General features: G+C 37.3%; 1 protein-coding gene across 1 annotated transcript in view; it reads left to right on the top strand.

The window, feature by feature from the left end:
• Positions 1-24,580, top strand: part of ARHGEF4 (Rho guanine nucleotide exchange factor 4) — a 104,626-nt gene that overhangs the window by 55,868 nt on the left and 24,178 nt on the right. The window lies entirely within an intron of this gene.

Genomic DNA, 24,580 nt, shown 5'->3' with positions numbered 1-24,580 from the left:
ATTAGGGAAGTTTTCCATCATTATTTCTTCAAATAGGTTTTCAGTTCCTTGCTCTCTTTCTTCTCCTTCTGGTACCCCAGTGATGTGAATGTTGGAACACTTGATGTTGTCCCAGAGTCCCCTTAAACTGTCCTCATTTTTAAAAATTATTTTTGCTGTTCTGATTGGGTGTTTTCTGCTACCTTATATTCTAAGTCACTGATTCAATTTTCTGCTTCATCTAATCTACTGTTGATTGCCTTTAGTGTATTCTTCATTTCAATTATTGTATTCTTATTTCTGACTTTCTTTTTTATGTTTTCTATCTCCATTTTTTTGTTTGTTTGTTTCCTGTCTCTTTGTTGAAGGTCTCCCTGAGATCATTGAACATACTGATAGCCATTGTTTTGAACTCTGGATTAGTAGGTTGCTAGTCTCCATTTTGTTTAGTTCCTTTTCTGGAACTTTGTTCTGTTCTTTTATTTGGGACTTGTTTCTTTGTCTCCCCATTTTGGCTGCCTCCCCATGTTCGCTTCTATACTAGGTAGGGCTGCTATGTCTCCCAGTATGTATGTCTCCATTTTGTAGTGGGGTCCTGTGGGGCCAGTGGCACAGTCTCCCTGGTTACTGGTACTTCAGGTGAGTCCCTTGTGTGGGTTGTGTGTGCCCTCCTGTTGTAGTTGAGCCTTTGTTGCTATTTGCACATCAGTGGGAGAGATTGACCCTTGGGCTCATTGGTTGTAAAAACTCTCTATGACTATAGTGGAGGAGTTATAGTGCAGGGATGACCTTACAGAGCAAGATTAAGTTTAACAGGGCTCTGGGGCCTGCCCAGTCTGCCCTTTGGGTGTGTCACCCTTGGAGGCAGCTGAGTGATGCTCCAGCTGGGTCCAAAGCTGGCACTGGGCCTGACTGCCCTGAGACCTTCTAGGAGGGACCCACCATAGGCCAAGTTCAACTGCAGTCTGTTACCTGCCCAGCGCCCCTGATTGAGCTACAAAGCAATCCACAGATGGCCACCACCCGTGCTGTGCTTGGAGGTGCCTCAAGAGGCCAAGCTGCAAACCAAGGCCAGCTGTGGCTAGTACTGGGCTTAGGGCTGCTCAGCCAGAGATACAGGAAATGCCAAAGCCAGATGATGCTTGTTTGGATTTTGTGAAACTTTGAGAGATTTTAGGAAAATGTGCAACATGAGCCAAGATAGGTTGTTTGTATTGAAAAGCCGCTGGAAGTGGTTTGGGTGTGCCCGAAAGTTGGGTGGGGTGAGGTCTCAGAATCACCAAGGCATGGCGAATGAATGGTGTTAGCCAGGCTGATGGAGACTCAGATATGGTGGCCACCTATGTCTGCATGCCAGGAGAAGGGAGAGCTCAATAAAGAAATAAAGGATTCTGCCAGCTTCTCCATTCAGGAGAAAGCTGCCCCTCCAACACTTACACTGAAGCGAGACAACTCAGTTCCCATTTGTCCCTGGCGCCTTTCGAGCTGCTGCCCCAGCACTGGAGCTCATAGTGAATGAGTCCATCAGCGAGTAAGTCCATGCATGGGCCCTTTAAGGGACCACTGAGGACTGCAGCCACCCTTGTCTCACTCAGCCACAATCTCTGCTGTTTTTTACAGCCAGAAGTTATGGGGACTCTTCTCCCTGGCACTGGAATCCTGAGCTGAGGAGCCTGGTATGGGGCTGGGACTCCTCTCTCCTCTGAGGGGGACCTCCATAGCCAAGATAATCCTCCTGGTTTCTAATGGTCACTCGCGGGTGTGGGAACAGCCTGTTCTGTGTCTCCTCTTCCTACCATTCTCGAAGTGGCTTCTCCTGTATGTCCTCAGTTGTAGGATGTCAGTTCAGCTAGACTTTAGGTGATTTTCAGTGATGGTTGTTCTGTAGTTTAGTTGTAATTTTGATGTGATCATGAGAGAAGAACAAATTGTTTTCCTACTCTACCTTCTTGACTGGAAATTACCAGGTTATTAGTTTTTTTGCTATTGACTTGTAGGAGTTGCTTATTAACTTCTTATCAGATATATGGTTTGCAAATATTTTCTCCTATTCCATAGATTACCTTTTCACCTTCTTGATTGTTTCCTTTGCTAAGCAGAAACTTTTTAGTTTGATTTTATTATTTTTGTTTTTGTTGCTTGTTCTTTTGATGTCATACTCATAAAATCATGCCAAGACAAATGTCATGAAGCTTTTCTACTTTTTTTTCTAGAAGCTTAACAGTTTCAGGTCTTACATTTAAGTCTTTCATCCATTTTGAGTTGATTTTTGTGTAAGATGTAAGATAATGGTCCAGTTTCATTCTTTTGTGACTATCCAGTTTTGCCAACACCATTTGCTGAAGAGACTGTCTTTTCCCCAGTGTGTATTCTTGACATCCTTATTGAAGATCAGTTGATTTTGTATGTGTGGATTTACTTTTGGGTTCTCTATCCTGTTCCATTTGTCTGTATGTCTGCCTTTATGTCAGTACCATATTGGTTTTATAATATATTGTGTATCGTGTATAATGTAGCTTCATAATATATTTTAAATCAGGAAGTGTCATGCTTCCAGCTTTGCTCTTCTTTCTCTGGACTAAATTGGTTATTTGTGTCTTTTGTGCTTCCATATGAATTATAGAATTGTTGTTTTCCATTTATGTAAAAAAAAAATACCTTTTGGATTTTGATAAAGATTACATTGAACCTGTAGATCACTTTGGGTAGTATGGACATTCCAATAATATTAAGTTTTGTAGTTCATAATCACAGGATGTCTTTCCATTTGTTTGTGTCTTCTTTAGTTTATTTCTTTAATGTTTTGTTGTTTTCAGTAGACAAGTCTTTCATCTCCTTAGTTAAGTTTATTCCTAAGTATTTTATTATTTTTGATGCTGTGGTAAATTGGATTGTTCTTCTAACTTCTTTTTCAGATAATCTGCATTAATATATGGAAACACAACTGATTTTTGTACTTTAATTTTGTATCCTGTAATTTTACTGAATTAATTTATTAGTTCTAACAGGTTTTTTGTTTTGTTTTGTTTTGTTTTGGGGGGGTTGGTTTTGGTTTTGTGTTTGTTTTGTTTTTTGGTGTTTGTTTTTGCAAACATAGGTTTGCAAAACCTATGTTCATAGGGTTTTATATAGATAAGATCACATCATTGGCAAACAGCACAATTTTACTTCCTTCCAGATTTGGATGCTTTCCCTCCCCCCCAATTGATCTGGCTAGGATTTCCAGTACTGTGTTGAATAGAGGCAATTTGAATGGACAACCTTGCCTTGTTCCTGACCTTAGAGGAAAAGCTTTCAGTTCACTATTGAGTATGATGTTTGTTGTGGGATTTTCATACATGGCCTTTATTGTGTTGAGATACTTTTTTCTTCTTTTTCTAGTTTGTTGAGATTTGTTTATTATGAAAATTTTAAATTTTGTCAAATACTTTTTCTGCATTTATTGAGATGGTCATGTGATTTTCAGCCTTTATTCTGGTAATGTGGTTATCACATTAGTTGATTATCATATATTGAACCATCTTTGCATCCCAGGGATAATAAGACCTACTTGGTCATGGTGTATGATCTTTTTAATGTGCTGTTAGATTCAGTTTGCTAATATTTTGTTCAGGATTTTGCATCAGTGTGCATCAGGGATACTGGCCTATAATTTTCCTTTCACGTGGTCTTTGACTGTCTTTGGTATCAGGGTAATTATGGACTCATAAAATGAGTTTAGAAGTGTTTCCTCCTTTTCAAAAGAAACTGAAGAAGACCTTAATTCTTTTTTAAATGTTTGGGTAGAGATACCTTTTCGATACATGAGATTATCTTGTTGCATTTAACTTAAGCAGCTTACACACTAAACAAAGGAAATTGTATCACTTGAAAAGCTTAATTTGTTTAAAATAACTGGCTCATTATAATTTTCCCTGAAAAACCATGATGTCTTATTTGGTACTTATCTTTTTGCAGTGAAAGTTATTATTAAAGTAATGCATATGATTTTATTGCATTGCAGAGAATTGAGGTGAAAATGAAAATTTGTATGTGACATGATTTCATTATATTATAGACTATTGTATTAATTTACCAAAACTTGTAATTTGGTAAAAACATTGCCTTTTGGGGATTTGTACTCCAAAAGTCTATGATCTAGACTGTTATACTGTGGGCTGCTTATGTTAAATGAAAAATCAGAGTCATTACCTAAGTTTTATAGCAGTCTAAACTTGAAAGAACAGTGATCCTTAGCACTTCACATTTGCCTGACAAAATTTGCCATGTGTCAAAAATCATGCCTCATTTATTGCTAAAGCATGCCATTGTTGCTGGACAGAACCGGGTCTAATTACTCAGCAGCTGCAGCCAAAAGACAACTCTGGGATGATTTTATGAGACACAACTCTATTGTAAGCCAGTAAGCAAGGACACACCAGGGACCACTCCCAAAGCCCTGCATCCCTAAACAAGGATCAGATTCCTCTTCATTCAGGGAAATCGTGCACAAACACCAAGGTGAGCTTTGTCATCACGTGTACAGGTGGGGACATTCCTGTGCATGGGCAGTTTAAAAAACATGGCCATACATACATTGCATGTTCAAAAATGGTGGGAAATCTCCACCCCTGGGAGGAGATTTTAGTATTATAATGAGAGTATAATGAGAAAAGTTCATGAGGGGGTCAATAGAGAGCCCTCCAAGGTGCGTCAGCCACCTCAGGTGGTTTCAGCCAGATCAACCCCCTAGTCCTACAAAACATCCTTGGCTTGTCCCTGCAAACCAGCTCTGGCAATCATCAATGTCAGGGGTGGCATAGATATGGAAGACGTTTAACTAATTAAACCTTTCTGTTAAACTCTTAGCAAATTACAGGATATGGTTACACAAACCTTATAAAATCTAGGGTGATCTAAGTGGGTTTACAGGTTAATCTGCAAAGTTATGAATTCTAAATAAAACCTAGTCTCTGCTAGGCTACCTGGTAAGCTGTATTATGGTTAGATTATGATATGTCATATTTTTAATGTAATGTTTTTTAAGTAATTGTGACCACAAAGCATCTTTTATACATGAAGACCTGTACTTCGATTTCCCAGGTACATAATTCTTTGACTAATAGGGAACCATGGCACCAAACAGACAGGTGCAGCAGTGTGGTTCATAGGAGAGAAAGCCAGGAGGAAACAAGGGGCTATGTCCTTATGATGGCAGGACAGCTAGGAGGCCCTCGAGAGGTGTGGGGAGTAAGGTGGGCATTTTGGCAAGTTTCAATCCTGCCTCTGATGCTGGCTATCTGTGAGACCGTAGCAAGTGTCTTAATCTCTCTGAGCCCCGAGTCTCTACCTGTGCAATGTAATATATCTAATACTACCTATTTTATAGGTAGGCTTGAATCTGATGTGTAAAATAGAAAGCACATTGTAAATTCTCAGAAAAAGTTATTTTCCTCCCTGCAGTACGAGAACAGTAAGACTAGGGAGGACAAAGAAATTCAGTCTTTCCCATGAGAAAACCCTGGAAATTGCCTTGAGGTGGAGAGGGGAGTCAGAGTTGGTGCTATACATGTCATAAAGCTGATTGCCAAATGAACAAAGCTCTTAACGCTTCAATAAACAAGCTTTTGTGCAAACTTAATAAAAAATCTTGAGCTGAGGAGACCACGAAATGTGATATGGATACTGGATGGAATCCTAGATTAGAAAAAGGATATTAAGTGAAAACTGAGGAAAGTATGGACTTTAGTTAATAATAATGTATCAGTATTGGCTCATTAATTGTAACTAATGTACCTTATTAATGTAAGATCTTAATAATAAGGGAAAATGGGTATGGGGTATATGGGAATTCCTGTACTGTCTGCCTAGTTGTTCTGTAAACCTATAATTATTCTAAAGAATTGTTTATTAATAAAAAAATTTTTTTAACTAAAAGCTGAACAGGATTGATATAGAGCAGAAAGCAGATGCCAACCCATGAGCAAAGGCACCATGAGGAGAGGCTCATCATGGCAGGAAGACAGACAGGCATCCGAGGTCTGGTGGGGGCTGGCCCCAGCACAGGATGCCTGCTCCCTCTCCATCTTAGGGCCACGCTCCTGACTTCCCAAACCAGCCTTTCAGAGTGTAGGAAAGAAGTCTCGGCTGCGCCTGGTTATAGCTGAGAGGTGGCACAGGGCAGCTGACAGGCTATTAATGGATGAGTGGACCCTGCCTGTGCCACTTGCTGCTCTAGCAGTGAACGCGGACCTTACAGACCCTTGTTTGACTCACCATCAGCAGGAACCCTCCATGTAGAAGCAAATAAATAAAATATAAACAAAGTCAGGGCCCAGGGCCCTGGTCTGTCTCCTAAGTTGGGTTCCTTGCTAGCTGGGTGACTTTTAGAAAGGAACTTTACCTCCCTGGGCCCCAGCTTCCTCATCTATAGAACAGGGTACATTATTTAACCTTCCTTGTTTATGTCACTGAGATGTAGTAAGAAGCCCATGAGGTGACACACCTGACTATTTATTCTTGTTGGTTAGCACGGGGCTGCCTAGGACAGTGCTGCTTGTACAAGCTGTCCTTCCCAGGAGGTGACTGCCAAACCTCACCTCTTCCCTCTTTCCCCTTTCTCTATTGCTGGAACTCTCCCCTGTCCTTGGCCTCTCCCACCCTCTTGCTTCTGGGGCCTGGTGCTGTCACTATTGTCTGGACCACTCTACACCCCTTCACCACCCCTTCAGTTACCAACAGATCATTTCCGCTGCAAGGTGTCCAGGACTTCCCAGTCTTGTCACATTCTCCTGTGCTTGCCATTTCATGGCTCTGCCGCTGGCATTATTTAACTCCCATTTCCTGCCAGACTCTGGTCTCCTCAAGAGCAGGGAGTATGTATATCTTCTTCACACCACATCCTCAGAACCCAGTGTGTGTCTGGTAGCACACACACAATAGGGACTGAATACTTCTGAGTGAATTCAGAAAAAAATAAACACAGAGATGTAACAAGTGGAGGCCCCTGTCCGGTGGGTGCTAGGGAAGCAGCCAAGGCTGCCTAGATGCAGTGCTCTAGATGCCCCAGCATTCTAGCACTCCTGTTTCCACTGTGAGACTGTGTGCCAGGCTCTTTAGAGACTTCTACAAGGCCCCTGAGGCCACCCCAAAGACTGTGTTTCCTGTATCTGCTGGGGCAGAATTGCCCTGAGAGTTAGGAAATCACTTGTTCAGAACTCTTGACTGAGCACTGCATCTCAGACTTTCAGCTCTGCAGCAGGTTCACCTGGAGAGCTGTTCAAACAGTCTTTGGGCCCCACATGAGAGTCTGACTCAGCAGGTCTGGGCACAGGTCCCAAGAAACTGCATTTCTAATCAGTTCCCAAGTCATGCTGCTGGTCTGGGGACCACACTTTTTTATTTTTACAATTAAAGTTTATTGGGATCACAATGGTTAGTAAAGTTACATAGATTTCAGGTGTACAACTCTGTATTACATCATCTATAAATCCCATTGTGTGTTCACCACCCAGAGTCAGTTCTCCTTCCATCACCATATATTTGATCCCCTTTACCCTCATCTCCCACCCTCCTCCCCCCTTACCCTCTGGTAACCACTAAAACTATTGTCTGTGTCTATGAGTTTCTGTTTCTCATTTATTTGTCTTGTTCTTTTGTTGTTTTTGGTTCACATACCACATATCAGTGAAATCACATGGTTCTCTGCTTTTTCTGTCTGACTTATTTCGCTCAGCATTACACTCTCAAGATCCATCCATGTTGTCACAAATGTTCCTATATCATCTTTTCTTACCGCCGAATACTATTCCATTGTGTATATATACCACAACTTCTTTATCCATTCATCTATCGAAGGACATTTTGGTTGTTTCCATGTCTTGGCCACCGTAAACAAAGCTGCAATGAACATTGGAGCACACGTGTCTTTATCTCTAAATGTTTTCAGATTTTTTGGGTAGATACCCAGGAGAGGGATTGCTGGGTCATATGGCAATTCTATTCGTAATTTTTTGAGGAACCTCCACACTGCCTTCCATAGCAGCTGCACCGGTCTGCATTCCCACCAACAGTGTATGAGGGTTCCTTTTTCTCCACAGCCTCTCCAACACTTGTTACTATTTTTCTTGTTGATAGCCATTCTGACTGGGGTGAGGTGAAATCTCATTGTGGTTTTTATTTGCATTTCTCTGATGATTAGTGATGCTGAGCATTTTTTCTTATGTCTATTGGCCATTTGTATGTCCTCTTTAGAGAAATGTCTCTTCAGGTGGGGGACCACACTTTGAGAAGTACTAATTTCCAGGGCTCTAGGTCAGAATAGAAAGATTCCTTGCATTGGCAGAACCACTGCCTTTCCTTACAAGTAGAGACAATCGTTTGAGTGTTGTTCATCAGAGGTGCAGGAGCCTTGCTGACCTTTTGTGCAGAATCTGGAATTCTTAGCTGTATTGCTCTCTAAATGATCTGAGTTGTTAGAATCTCAGAATGGATCAGACAGACTTGTCTTCCTACATAAAAATTAAGTATCCCAAATTAACACTGACTTTGCACTGACTAGTCCATGTTGTGTTTATTCATTCATTCATTCATTGAAAATGCCTGGGGAACACTGTGTGATCACACCCTTGAATGCTTTCACGTAAGTTAACTACATCTGAACCTTCCATTGACCTTGCTTTGTAAGAAAAGCAAGGTATTTAGCCAGAGCTCAGACAGCAGCAAGTGATAAGCAGGCTGTGCCAGCCATTCACACAGACCAGCACAGGGCCTGGCTTTCCTCCCACTAACTTTAGTCCTGGGATTATTCTCCCACGCTTCCCACTTACACCCCCATGTACTGCCTCCTCTTTCCTTCATATATGCAGACACCTCCTCTATCCCAGACCCTGTACCGGAATCCAGATATTAGATGATGAATTAAAATATTGGGAGACTTAAGCTGAAACTTGCTTGACTTTTCTCTCAGGCTGCAGATCTGCTAGATGAGGATCATTTTGTGAGCTGTTGAGACTGGAAATTAGTACTTCTCAAATCTGGGACTGGCAAAAAAAAAAAAAAAAAAAAAGAAAGCCGAGAAAAGTAGTGACTCTTACAAGGAATCTGTTTTATCCCCCCCCCCCCAAGACACCATGGAGTTTTAAAACCCCAGAGAAGAAGGTTAGAGAGAGAGAGAGAAAGAGAGAGTGAGAGAGAGACTGCATCTTTTAAGACATATAGTATTTACATATTACAATATAGGATGTCTAGCATTTGCTTAAAGTAATGCAGTGCTGAAAGAAACCAAAGAAGATCTGAATTATGAAGATATTCTGTGTTCACAGATTGCAGGACTCAACAGAAAAAAAATATCAGTTGTCTCTGAATTGATACCCAGATTTAATGTAATTTCTATCAAAATCCCAGCAAGACATTTTCATAACTATAGACAAGATTATTCTAAAATTTATATAGAAAGACAAAGGAACAAGAATAGCTAAATTAATTCTGAAAAGGAGGAATAAAGTAGGAGGAACCACTCTACCAAATTTTGAGGATTATTAAAATTTACAGAATAGAAGACGGTGTGGTCTTACTTAACTATTGGAGAGGAGTAGACAAATAGATCAATGCTACAGAATAGAGAATCCAGAAATAGTGCCAAACAAGTATAGACAACCAATTTTTTAAAGTTTTATTAAATATAAACCACATATCATACAACTCACCCACTTAAAATGTAAAATTCAGTGGTTTGGGTATATATATATATATATATTTATTTTTTTTTACATTAAAATTATGCTTAGTAATTTTCACCCTCCCAATTCCTCTTTGTATTCACAAAAATTGTTTATTTTTTTATTAGTTTCAGGTGCACAAAACAATGTAATAGTTAGACATTTATCATTTATATCCCTTACACAGTGACAACCCCCCTCCCCCCATTCACTACCCCTCTGACATTGCACAGAGCCATTACATTTCCACTGTCTCATTCCTAATGCTGTACTCCGCTTCCTGTAACTATGTGTGTGTGTGTGTGTGTGTGTGTGTGTGTGTGTGTGTGTACATATATATATAATTGTACTTGACGCCGATTATTGTTCAGCTTCAGGTGTACAGTGCAGTGATTGGGCATCTGTGGTACATATATACAATGGAGTATTATGCAGCCATAAAGAAGAAGGAAATCTTACCATTTGCAACAATATGGAGGGACCTATATTGTTATTTTTAATTGTGATAAAATAGATATTAAAACTTTTTCCATTTTAGAATAAGGAAGTTGTGGTATATATACACAATGGAATACTATTCAGCAGTAAGAAAAGATGATATAGGAACATTTTGTGACAACATGGATGGATCTTGAGAGTATAATGCTAAGCGAAATAAGTCAGACAGAAAAAGCAAAGAACCATATGATTTTACTGATATGTGGTAAATAAACCAAAAACAACAAAAGAACAAGACAAACAAATGAGAAACAAAAACTCATAGACACAGACAATAGTTTAGTGGTTACCAGAGGGTAAGGGATGTGGGGGATGGGAAATGAGGGTAAAGGGGATCAAACATATGTGATGGAAGGAGAACTGACTCTGGATGGTGAACACACAATGGGATTTATAGATGATGTAATACAGAGCTGTACACCTGAAATCTGTGTGATTTTACTAACAATTGTCACCCCAATAAATTGAAAAAAAAAATTGTAACACAATGAATGACGCTAGCATTCATTTGATTAACGCAGTCTTTTGAGCAAATGTCATATTACACGTTGTTACCGTAATTCAATTCAACTTTGAAAACTAATATATAGATAAACATCTCTTAAAATGTATACCTTTTTTGTCCCCCCCACCCCCGGTATATGAGAAATATATTTTGGTCATCTGATATAAATCATAATAGTGCAAGTACTTAAAAAATATAGAAAGAATTCCATTAAACTATTAATACTTTTCTGGCAAAAAAAAAAATTTCCATTTTAAGTGTATAATTCAATAGCATTAATTGTTTTCACAATGTGTGCTGTCATCAGTGTTATATATTGCCAAACTTTTCGTGACCCCAACCAGAAACTCTGTAACTATTAAACAATAACTCCCCATTCTCCTTTCCTTATAGCCCCTGGTAACTTCTAATCTATTTTCTGTCACTAAAATGTACCTATTCTAGATACTTATATAAATGGAATCATAAAAGATGTGTCTTTTTGTACAAGGCTCATTTCACATGGCATAGTGTTTTCAGGGTTCATCCATGTTGTACGATATATCAGAATTTCATTTCTTTTTATGGCTGCATAATATTCTATTGTATGTACATACCACATTTTGTTTATTCATTTGTCTGTTGATGAACATTTGGGTTGTTTCCTCCTTTTTTGGCTATTGTGAATAATGCTATTATGAACATTGCTGTACAGATATCTGTTTGAGTTCCTGATTTCAATTCTTTTGGGTACATTTCCAGAAGTGGAATTCTGGATCATATGGTCATTCTGTGTTTTACTTCTTGAAGACTTGTAAAACTGTTTTCCACAGGAGCTGCACCATTTTATATTCCTGCCAGCAATACATTAGGGTTCCAGTTTCTCCACATCTTCCTCAACACTTGCTATCCTTAAAAAAAAAAAAAAAAAATAGCCATCCTAAAGGGTGTGAGGTGGTATCTCACTGGTTTTAATCAGCATTTCTCTAATCATTAGTGGCATTGGGCACCTTTTAATATATTTATTGGCCATTTGTGTATCTTCTTTAAAGACATGTCTATTCAAAACCTCTGCCCATTTGTAATCAGTTTGTTGTTGTTCTTGAATTGTAGGAGTTCTTTATAAATTCTGGATATTAATCCATTATCAGGTATACAATTTGAAAATATTTTCTTCCATTCTGTGTGCTGTCTTTTCGCTGTCTTGAGACCATCCTTTCATGCACAATACTTTTAAATTTAGATGTAGTCCAGGTTATCTATTTTTTCTTTTGCTGCTATGCTTTCAGTGTCACATACAAGAAATAATTTCCATATCCAATGTTATAAAGCTTTCCCCCTCTTTTCTTCTAATAGTATTGTAGTTTTAACTCTGATGTGTTAGCTCTTTGATCCACTTTGAGTTAATTTTTGTATGTGACATTAGGTAGATCCAGCTTTGTTTCTTTGCATATGGATATACAGTTTCCCAATGCTATTTGTTAAAAAGATTATATTTTCCCCCAACTGACTGTCTTGACACATTTTTCAAACATCATTTGACCACGTATGTGACGGTGTATTTTTGGGTTCTCTATTTTATCCTGTTGGTCTACATGCCTATCCTTATGCCAGTACCACACTGTTTTTGATTACTGTGGCTTAGTAGTGCATTTTGAAATCAGTAAATGTTTGTCTTCCAACTTAGTATTCCCCCACTCCACATAATTTTGCTATTTGGACTCCCTTGAGAGTCCATATGAATTTTAGAATGTGTTTTTCTATTTCTATAAAATGCCATTGGAATTTAGATTGGGATTGAACTGAATCTGTAGATTACTTTGGGTGGTATTATCATTTTAGTAATATGAAGTCTACCAATCCATGAATGTGGGATATCTCCTATTTATTTAAGTTTCCTTTAATATATTTCACCAATATTTTGTAATTTTCATGTACAAATATTTTACCTCCTTGGTTAAACTTATCCCTAAGTATTATATTATTTTCATTGCTACTATAATGGAATTTAAATTTTTCCCTTTACAAATTGTTCATTGCAAGTATATAGAAATAAAATGTGTGTGTGTGTGTGTGTGTGTGTGTGTGTGTTGACTCATATTCTGCAACTCTGCTGAATTAGAAGCTCTAACAATTTATTGTGGATTCTTTATAGTTTTCTGCATATAAGATATATAAGATTATGTCATCTGTGAAACAGAGGTAATTTTACTTTTTCCTTTCCAATTAGGATGCATTTTATTTCTATTTCTTGCCTAATTGCTCTGGCTAGAACCTCCAATATTCTGTTGAATAGAAGTGGTGAAAGCGAGCATCCTTATCTTGTTCTTGATCTTAAAGAAAAAGCTTTCATTTTTCTCACTGCTGAGTATGATGTTAGCTGTGGCTGGGTTTTTTATATATGGCTCACACCATGTTGAGGACATTTTTTTTTAATTAAAGTTATCAGGGTGACAATGGTTAATAAAATTACATAGGTTTCAAATGTACAATTCTATAATATAGAATTCTATATATCATCTATATATCTATATATCACATTGCATCACTCACAGTCAGTTCTCCTTCCATAACCATATATTTGACCCTCTTTAACCTCTTCTACCATCCATCTCCCTGCTTAACCTCTGGTAACCACTAAACTGTTGTCTGTATCTATGAGTTTTTGTTTTTCCCTTTGTTTATTTTGCTCCTTTGATGCTTTCAGTTTTATATCCCACACATGAGTGAAGTCATATGGGTCTCAACTTTTTCTGTCTGACTTGCTTTGTTTAGCATAATAATCTCAACATCCATCCATGTTGTCACAAATAGCAGTATTTCATCTTTTCTTAAGGCAGAGTAGTATTCCATTGTGTATATATGCCACATCTTTTTTATCCAATCAGCTATCAAACTTTCTCTTACATAAACTTAATGGTAACCACTCAAAAAAAATCCAGAACTGAGATGCATAACATAAAAAAAAGAAGAAACAGAGGGGAAAAAATCATAGAATACCACCACACTAAAATAACAGACAACAACAAAAAGGCAAAGGAACAATAGAGACACCAAGACCAGAAAACATGACAAAATCGATATAGGAAATCCTCATATATCAGTAATCACCCTAAATGTAAATGGACAGAACTCACCAATAAAAAGGCATAGAGTAACAGTTTGGATCAAAAAACAAAACCCAACTACATGCTGTTTCCAAGAGATGCATCTCAGCTACAAGGACAAATATAGACTCAAAGTGAAAGGGTAGAAATTGATATTCCATGCAGATGGAATCCAGAGAAAATAGGGTGTAGCCATACATATCAGATGAAAACAGACTTCAGGATAAAAAAGGGAACAAAAGACAAAGATTGACATTTCATAATGATAAAGGAGACAATACAACAAGAAAACATAACAGTTACCAATATATATACTCCTAATCAGGGAGCACCACAATATACAAAGCAACCACTAACAGAACCTAAGGGAGAAATTGAGCAAAGCACAATTATAGTGGAGGACATAAATATGATAGCTCTGGATAGATCATCCAAACAGAAAATAAGTAAGGAATATCAGCCCTAAATGACACATTAGATGAAATGGACATAATTGACATTTATAGAGCACTTCATCCTAGAACACCAGACTATACATTCCTTTCTAGTGTACATGGAACACTCTGAAGGATAGACCATATATTGGGACATAAAATCAGCCTCAGCAAATTTAAGAAGATTGAAATCATATTCTCTGATCACAAGGCTTTGGAATTAGATATCAACTGAAAAAAAAAAAGAAAGGCAGGAAAAACCACAAATATGTGGAGATTAAACAACAAGCTCTTAAAGAACGACTGGGTCAAAGAAGAAATTAGAGGAGAGATCAAAAGATACATAGAAACAAATGAAAATGAAAATACATCCTATCAAAATTATTGGGATCCAGCGAAAGCAGTTTTAAGATGGAAATTTATATCATTACAGGCCTATCTCAAGAAACAAGAAAAATCCCAAATAAATAACCTCACATTACACCTTAAAAAGCTAGAAAAAAAACAAAACAAATGAAACCCAAAGTCAGCAGAAAAAAGGAAATAATAAAAATCAGAGCAGAACTAAATGAAATAGAGAACAAAAAACAATAGGAAAAAATTTATGCAACGAAGAACTGGTTTTTGAAAAGATTAATAAAATTGACAAATCCTTGGCTAGAATCACCAAGATAAAAAGAGAAAAGACACAAACAAAATCAGAAGTGAAAGAGAAGTTACCACAGTTACCACAGAACTACAAAGGATCATACAAGAATACTATGAAGGACTAAATGCTACCAAATTCAGTAACCTAGAAGAAATGGAAAAGTTCTTAGAAACATATAGCCTTCCTAGACTGAATCATGAAGAACTGAAAATCTAAATAGACTGATCAACAGTAAGGAAATTGAGTCAGTTGTCCAAAGCTTTCCCAAAAGCAAAAGTCCAGCACCAGATGACTTCAGAAACAAATTCTACCAAACATTCAAAGAGGATCTAACACCTGCCCTCTTCAAACTCTTCTAAAAAATTGAAGAAGAGGTAATACTTCCCAACTCATTTTATGAGGCCAACATTACCCTGATACTAAAACCTGGTAAGGATAATACACACAAAAAGAAAATTACAGACCAATATCTCTGATGAATACAGATGCAAAAATCCTAAACAAAATTCTAGCAAATCGAGTACAACAATGCATTAAAAAGATTACACATCACAATCAAGTGGGATTCATCCCAGGGGCACAAGGATGGTTCAACATACACAAATCAATCAATGTGATAGACCACATAAACAAAATAATAGATAAAAATCATATGATAATATCAATAGATGCAGAAAAGGCATTTGACAAGATACAACATCCATTTATGATTAAAACACTTAGTAAATAGATATAGAAGGAAAATACCTTAACATAATAAAGGCCATATATGACAAATTCGCAGCTAATATCATAATTAACAGTGAAAAACTGAAGTATTTTGCTCTACATTCAGGAACAAAATAGGGCTGTCCCTTATTACCACTGTTATTCAACATAGTGTTGGAAGTCCTTGCCAGATCAATCAGGCAAAAGAAAGAAATAAAAGGCAACCAATTTGGGAATGAAGAAGTTAAATTGTCACTCTTTGCAGATGACATGATTGTTTATTTAGAAAACCCTAAAGACTTTACCAAAAAGCTCTTAGAAACAATAAACAAATACAATAAAATTGCAGGCTACGAAATCAATGTACAAAAATCCATTGCATTCCTATATATTAACAATGAAATTTCAGAAAATGAAATGAAAGAAAAAACTCATTTTGCAATTGCAACAAAAATAATAAAATACCTAGGGATAAACTTAACAAAGGATGTGAAAGACCTATATGCTGAAAACTATAAGACATTTTTGAAAGAAATTGAAGAAGACACAAAGAAATGGAAAGACATTCCGTGTTCATGGATTGGAAGAATCAACATAGTTAAAATGGCCATATTACCCAAAGCAATATACAGATTTAATGCAATCCCCATCAAAATCCTAATGGCATTTTTTAAAGAAATAGAACAAAAAAATCATCAGATTTGTATGGAACCGTAAAAGACCCCAAATAGCCAAAGCAATCCTAAGAAAAAAGAACAGTGCTGGAGGTATCACACTCCCGACTTTAGCTTGTACTACATGGCAACAATAATCAAAACAGAGTGGTATTGGCAGAAAAATAGATACACAGACCAATGGAATAGAATTGAGAACCCAGAAATAAAACCACATAAATGGACAGATAATTTTTGGCAACAGAGCCAAAAACATACAATGGAAAAAAGACAGCCTCTTCAATAAGTGGTGCTCAGAGAATTGGAAAGCCACATGCAAAAGAATGCAACTGGAATGCTATCTGTCACCATGTATCAAAATTAACTCAAAACAGATCAAAGACCTAACCATAAGACCTGAAACAATAAACTGCATAGAAGAAAACATAGGTACAAAACTTATGGACCTTGGTTTCAAAGAACATTTTACGAATTTGACTCCAAAACCAAGGGAAGTAAAAGCTAAAATAAATGAATGGGACTATAACAAACTTAAAATCTTCTGCACAGCAAAAGAAACCATTGACAAAATAAAGAGGCCACCAACTGAATGGGAGAAGATATTTGCACACAATGCCTCCGATAAGGGGCTAATATCCAAAATACATAAGGAACTCATACAACTCAACAACAACAAAAAACAATCCAATTACCTGAAATCTATGTAATTTTACTAACAATTGTCACCCCAATAAATTTAATAAAATAAAATTAAAATAAAAATGCGCAGAGGACCTGAATAGACTTTTCTCCAAACAGGACGTACAGATGGCTGATAGACGTATGAAAAGATGCTCAACCTCACTAATCATCAGAAAATGCAAATAAAACCACTATGAGATATCACCTTACACCAGTCAGAATGGCTGTCATCAACAAGACAAATAGTAACAAGTGTTGGAGAGGCTGAGGAGAAAAAGGAACCCTCATACACTGTTGGTGGGAATGCAGACTGGTGCAGTCACTATGGAAGGCAGTGTGGAGGTTCCTCAAAAATTACGAATAGAATTGCCATATGACCCAGAAATCACTATCTTTGGTATATACCCCCAAAATCTGAAAACATTTATCTGTAAAGATATTTGTGCTCTGATGTTCATTGCAGCTTTGTTTACTGTGGCCAAGACATGGAAACAACCAAAGTGTTCTTCGATACATGAGTAGATAAAGAAGATGTGGAATCCTATTCTGCCATAAGAAAAGATGAAATAGTTCCATTTGCAAAAAAAAAAAGGATGGATCTTGAGATTATTATGCTAAGCAAAATAAGTCACACAGGAAAAGTCAAGAACCATATGATTTTACTGATATGTGGTATATAAAACTGAAAGAAACAAAAACTCATAGACACAGACAATAGTTTAGTGGTTACTAAAGGATAAGGTGGGAGAAGGGTGGTAGATGAGGGTAAACAGGGTAAAATAAATGGTGTTGGAAGGGGAACTAACTCTGCGTGGTGAACACACAATGTGATATATAGATGATGTGTTACAGAATTGTACACTTGAAACCTATGTAATTTTACTAACGATTGTCATCCCAATAAATTTTAATTCAATGAAAAAGAAAATGAATCTCGACCTAAATCTTATGTATTATACAAAACTAACTAACAGACAAAAAACAGGAAAATCTCAAAATGGATCATAGGTTTAAATGTAAACAGTAAAACTATAAAGCTTTTAAAGGAAATATTAAGTGGAACTAGTGTTTGGTGAATAATTCTTATACATGACTCCAAAAGCATGATCCATAAAAGGAAATATTGATAAATCAAACCTCATCAAAATTTACAACACTTGCTCTATGAAAACCCTTGTTAAGAGGATGAAATGATAAGCTGCAGACTGAGAGAAAATACTCAAGAACGACATGTCTGACAGAGAACTCATATCTAGATTATATGAATAATTCTCAAATTTCAATGTTAAAACGATAAACTGTAGAGTTAGAAAATAGGCCCTCCAAAATGAAGCAATAAGTCACCAATGAAGATATATGGGCAAACAAGCACGTGAAAGAAAGCTCAACACCACCTGCCTTCTGGGAAATGCAAATTAAGACCATGATGGCGATATCACTATACACCTATCAGAATGTGTAAAATATAAAATAGTAGCAATACCAAATGCTTGTAAGGATTCTGAGAAACTGTATCTTTCATACATTTCTGGTGGGAATGTAAAATGGTACAACTTCGCTGGAAAATAGTTTGGCAGTTTCTTTAAAAACTAAACATTCAACTGCCATGTGGCCCTGCAACCGAACACTTGGGCAATTGCATTTATCCCAGAGAAATGAAAACTTATGTCCACCCCCAAACCTGTACTCAAATGTTCATAGCAGCTTTATTTGTAGCAGCCTAAATCTGGAACTACCTGGATGTCCTTCAATGGGTGGATAGTTAAACAAACTTGTATATGCACTGCATAGAATATTAGCAAACAATAAAAAGAAATGAAGTATAAATATAAGGAACAACTTGGATGGATCTCAGGGGTATTTGTCTGAGTGACAAAAGCCAACCTCAAAAGCTTACATACTGGTTGCTGTGATGGTTACACAAATTTACACAATTGATAAAATGACATGGAACCTTACATACACACTGTAACAAGGTCAGTTTCCTGGTTGATATTGTACTGGAGTTACATAATTATTTGGGGAAACTGGGTGAAGTGTACATAGAACCTCTCTGCACTAAAGTCACAACACTCTATACTCTGGTGTGCTCAGGTTATTTCAAAATGAAAAGTATTTTTAATGCCCTAGAGGAAAATATGTGGCACTTAGACAAACTTTGGTTGACTACAGTTTATTTCAGATGTGTTATTGCAGTTATGATTTTTTTAAAAGAGAGAGTCCTCATAGAAATATGTACTACAGTATTTACAAATGAAATTATGTCATGTCTTGGAACTAGTGGGGAGGGGATGTAATAAATGATGAAACAAAATTGCCCACATGTTGAGAATTGTTGAAGCTGGATGATCGGTGTACAAGGTTTATTATACTAGTATCTCTCCCTTTGTACACATTTGAAACTTCCCATAATAAAACAGCTTTAAAAACATAAATGAAATTAAAATTATAAGGGCTTCTTGGAATTTTTGACTCTGTGATTCAGGAGCAGGTTCTTACTCCCTGCATAGGGCAAGGTATGGGGAAAGGGCACAAAGCTTCCATGCCCTCTCCAGGCTCCACTTTTCTCACACCTCCATGTGTTCACCAACCCAGAAGTTCTCTGAACCCTATCCTTTGGAGTTTTACAGAGGCTTCATCACATAGGCGTGATTGATTAAATCATTGGCCACTGGCAATTGTTTCAACCTCTAGCTTCTTGCCCCTCCCTGGAGGTCAGGGTACTGAAAGTTCCAACCCTTTAATCACATGATTGAGACCCCTGCCAACCAGCCCACATTCCTAGATTACCTAAGGGCTTTCCAAAAGTCACCTCAATAACATAACTAAAGAAACTTATCACTCTTATCACACGAAATTTCAAGGGTTGGTTTTAGGAGCTCTGATCAGGAAAGGGTCAGAGACCAAATACATATTTCTCATTATAAATCACAATATCACAGATTCCAATCTCACACAGTACATAAAAATTATTCTCAAGTGCATTAACAATTTAAATGTTAAAAGAAAAACTATAAAACAGTAAAGGATAACATAGGAGAATATCTGTATAATTTTGAGGCAGGGAAGCATTTTCTAAACATAAAAATATAAACCATACAGGACAAGATTGATAAATTTGTTTATATTAAAATTAAGAACTTCTGTTCATCAAAAGCACCTTACAGAGACAGCAAAACCACAAAATGGGACGTTATACTTGTGACACATATGAGTGACAAAGATTTATTATCCAGAATGGAGGGGAGAAAAGTGGATGTATCTATATATACATACATAGATAACATCATTTTTATATCAATTATTACATTAAAGGTAAACAACTCAATAGATAAACATTTCACATTTAAAAAATACAAATGACTCATAAACATAGATAAGATGATCAACTCATTAGTAACATGAGAAATGTAAGTTAAAACTACAGTAAAATATCATTTCATACCCATAAGCCTGTGAAAATTAAAATATCTGATAATGCCAATGTCATGATTTGACATTGAGTGATGGTGTTCACCTGTAGCAAATAAACAGCCAGATATGTCTCCAGCAAAATGGGTTTATTCAGGAACAACAAAGAATTGCAATTCGGGACATAAAGTTTAATGGTCAACCACACACAAGTCCAGAGAAACAAAGGAGAGGACCAGTCTTTTATGGACTTGAGAGGGACGCTTGTAAATGAGGAGTCTTTGGGGAAAACTGAAAGTTGAAGTATAGTGACTTTCCATTGGCTGAGTTATGGCAGTCTCCCATTGGTTGAGCTGTTACTGGGGAAGAAGGAATATTCCTCCTGCTGAAGTAGTAAAGTAGTGTCACTTCCTGTCAGAGATGCAAGGTACACTCTTCCTGTTGGGGTCAGTAGTGTGTATTGAGTGACATGTGCATGAGAGTTTTCTCTTCTACCCTTCTGACTCCATTTAAAATGAGATTTCTATTTATTAATTTTCACATTTCCTCCTTTTGATCAAGATCTTTCTCTGAAAGCATCGCTGATCAATAATCAGGTTTTCCAGGTTAAGTGGCCTTTTGTCCCTCAATGCCAGGAAGGACCTTTCTTTCTTAGGTGTCATTCCATGTAGGGAAAGTGCAGAGATTGGAAACCTGTTGTGGTCACATTTAAGTAACATGGATGGGTAGGAGGGAGATCAGATCTCTCAGGCATTTCCCATCTAAAGTCTGTGTCTTAGAATAACGAATACGGCAAAGGTACACTCAGAACTCTTTTTATTTAGTGTCTTTGTCTGGTTTGGGAATCAAGGTAATGGTGGCCTCAAAAAATTGTATTGTTATTTTACCCTCTATTTCATGTATTTGCATTCTGATCTTTAATATTTCCTTCCTTCTACTCACTTTGGGCTTTGTTTGTTATTCTTTTTCTATTTCCTTTAGGTTAGATTGTTTATTTGAGATTGTTTTCCTTGTTTTTTAAGGTAGACCTGTATTGCTATGAATTTCCATCTTAGGGCTGACTTTTACTGTGTCCCATAAATTTGGGGTCATCGTGTTTTCATTTTCATTTGTATCAAGGTATCTTTTGATTTCTTCTTGATATCATTGTTAACCCACTCATTTTTAGTAGCATGCTATCTAGCCTCCATGTGTTTGTGTGTTTTACAGGGGTGTTTTTCCTTGTAATTGATTTCTACTTTCATACCATTGTGGTCAGAGAAGATGTTTTGTATGATTTCAATCTTCTTAAATATATTGAGAACTGTTTTGTGGACTAACATGTGGTCTGTCTTGGAAAATCTGCCATGTGCACTTGGAAAGAATATATATTCTGCTACTTTGGGGTGAAATGCTCTAAAATATTAATTAAATCCATCTGGTCTCGGGTGTCATTTAAGGCCATTGTTTTCTTATTGATTTTCTTTCTGGAAGATCTATCCATTGATGTCAACGGGCTATTAAAATCCCCTACTATGACTGTATTACAGTCAATCTCTCTGTTTATGTCCATCAATATTTGCTTTATATATTTAGGTGCTTCTACATTGGTTGTGTAAATGTTTATAAGAGTATGTCCTCTTGTTGTATTTATCCCTTTTTCATTATGTAATGTCCTTCTTTGTCTCTTGCAACAGTCTTTATTTTAAAGTCCATTTTGTCTGATATAAATATTGCTACTCCAGATTTTTTCCATTTCTACTTGCATGAAGTCTTTTTTTCCATTCCGTTACTTTCAGTCTGTGTGTGTCTTTCAATCTGAAGTGGATCTCTTATAGGCAGCATATGCATGGGTCTTGTTTTCTTAACCATTCAGCCACCCTGCTATCTTATGCTTGGAGCATTTAATCCATTTACATTTGTGATTATTGATAGGTACATAGTTGTTGCCATTGTATTATTCATATTTTTTATCTTCTGCTCCTTCTTAAAGATTTAACATTTCTTGTAATACTGGTTTGGTGGTGATGAACTCCTCTAGGTTTTTCTTGTCTGGAAAGCTCCTTATCTGTCCCTCAATTCTAAATGATAGCCTTGCTGGGTACAGCAATCTTGTTGTAGGTTCTTGCTTTTCACCACTTTGAGTATTTCATGCCAATCCCTTCTGGCCTGCAAAATTTCTGTTGAGAAATCAGTTGATAATCTTATGGGAGCTACCTTGTGGGCAAATAACTGCTTTTTTCTTGCTGCTTTTAAGATTCTTTCTTTGTATTTAACCTTTGGCATTTTAATTATGATGAGTTTTGGTGTGGTCCTCTTTGGGTTCATCTTGTTTATGACTGTGTGCTTCCTGGACTTGTATGCTTATTTTCTTTGCCAGGTTAGGGGAGTTTCCAGTCATTTTTTCTTCAAGTAGGTTTTCAATTCCTTGCTTTCTCTCACATTCTACGATGTGAATATTGTTACGCTTGATGTTGTCCCAGAGATTTTTTAAACTATCATTTTTTTTTAATTATTGTTTTTTTCTTTATGCTGTTCCATTGGGTGTTTTCCACTAGCTTGTCTTCCAAATCACTGATTTGATCCTCTGCTTCGTCTAATCTGCTGTTAATTCCATCTAGTGTATTCTTCATTTCAGTTATTGTATTCTTCATTTCTAACTGGTTCTTTTTTATTTCTTCCTCTTTGTGTAAGTTTTTACTGAGTTGATCTATTTTACTCCTAAGTTAATTGAACATACTTGTAACCAGTGTGTTAAACTCTTTATCTGGTAGATTGCTTGCCTCCATTTTGTTTAGTTCTTTTTCTGGAGTTTTGTCCTGTTCTTTCATTTGGGACAATCTTCTTTGTTTCCTCATTTTGGCTGCCTCCCTGTGTTTGTTTCCATGTATCAGGTTGATCTGCTATGCTTCCCATTCTTGACAAGGTGGTATTATGTAGTAGCTGTCCTGTGGGACCCAGGACTCAGTCTTCCTGGTCACTTGAGACAGGTGCTCCAGGGGTGTCCTTTGTGTGGATTGTGTGTGCCATGTTGTAGTTGAGCCTTGATTGCTGTTGGCATGTCCATGGGTGCAATCCTCAGGCTGACCGGTTGGGAGGATTCACTGTGACCCCCCACAGACAAGCTGTTGTGTGGGGCCTGACCGGACAGATTGGAATTTACTATAGCAAGGTTCTAGTGCCTGCTGAGTCTACCCTTTGTGTGTGTCATTTGTGTAGATAATTGGGTGGTGTTCTGGTGTGATGATCTGAAGCCAGTGACCATGTGTTTTGTTCTGGGGCCTCTTGGGAGGGGCTCTAGTGCAGATACATATCAGCTGCTGCCTGCCTAGCCTGGAACCACCTAGTAGAAGCTACAAAGTGATCTTTGGTAGGTAGCTGCCTGTGTTGGGCCTGAAGTTTCCTGGGAGCGGCTAATCTGTGAACTGAAGCTGGCTGCCTCTAGTGCCAGGCCACGTATCAAGAGGTGCACAGGCACACTGAAGACAGCTGCTGCTTGTTCAGGGTTTGTGGCCCTCTCAGAGATTTTACAGAAGTCCACAGCATAGGTCAAGGCTTAAACCTTAGGATCTCAATAATAGTTAAAACAGCAGGTAAAATACAGCATCCAATAGTTTCTGAAAATACTATTTTTAATTTTATTTCTGCTGGTAGTAAAGAAGCCACATTACTTCCACAACATTCCAGAATCATGAGCTACTCTGAAAGCATATTTACTATCAGTATAAATGTTGGCAGTTTTGCCCTTGGCTAGGGTGTAGGCATGTATAAATTCATATAATTTGGCTTGTTGGGTCATAGTAGCCAAAGGCAAAGGTGCTACTTCAGTTACTACATCAAAATGTGTTGATATTGCATATCTAGCACAATATTTGCCATTATCACCTTTTAAACAAGAGCCGTCAGTGAGCCACAAGAAGTCAGGGTCATTCACAGGAGTTTCCTGCAGATCATCACCAGGGGTCAGGAGGTTATCTATCAGTGGTAAGCATTTGCGAGGGGATTTTTTGGTAACAAAGGTTAGTAGAGTATTAGGGTTAAACTTACTACAACATGAAAGAGTTTTGTGAGGATCAGTTAACAAAAGGATTTCATAGGAGGTAAGGTAGCTGGCTGAAAAATGTTGTGTATGATGAGAAATCAGGAAGGCTTCTACTGCATGGGGTACAAAGTGGTGAAAGGGGATCCCACAATGATTTCCTCAGTGGCCTTAAATAAAAAGGGAGTGGCAGGAATGGCTCAAGGGCAAGGAGGATATCCTTATGCCACAGTGTCTAG

This window comes from Rhinolophus sinicus, linkage group LG02 (genome assembly GCF_036562045.2).
Source record: "Rhinolophus sinicus isolate RSC01 linkage group LG02, ASM3656204v1, whole genome shotgun sequence".
NCBI classification, from domain to species: Eukaryota; Metazoa; Chordata; class Mammalia; order Chiroptera; family Rhinolophidae; genus Rhinolophus; species Rhinolophus sinicus.
This window is presented reverse-complemented; position numbering and strand designations above follow the sequence as displayed.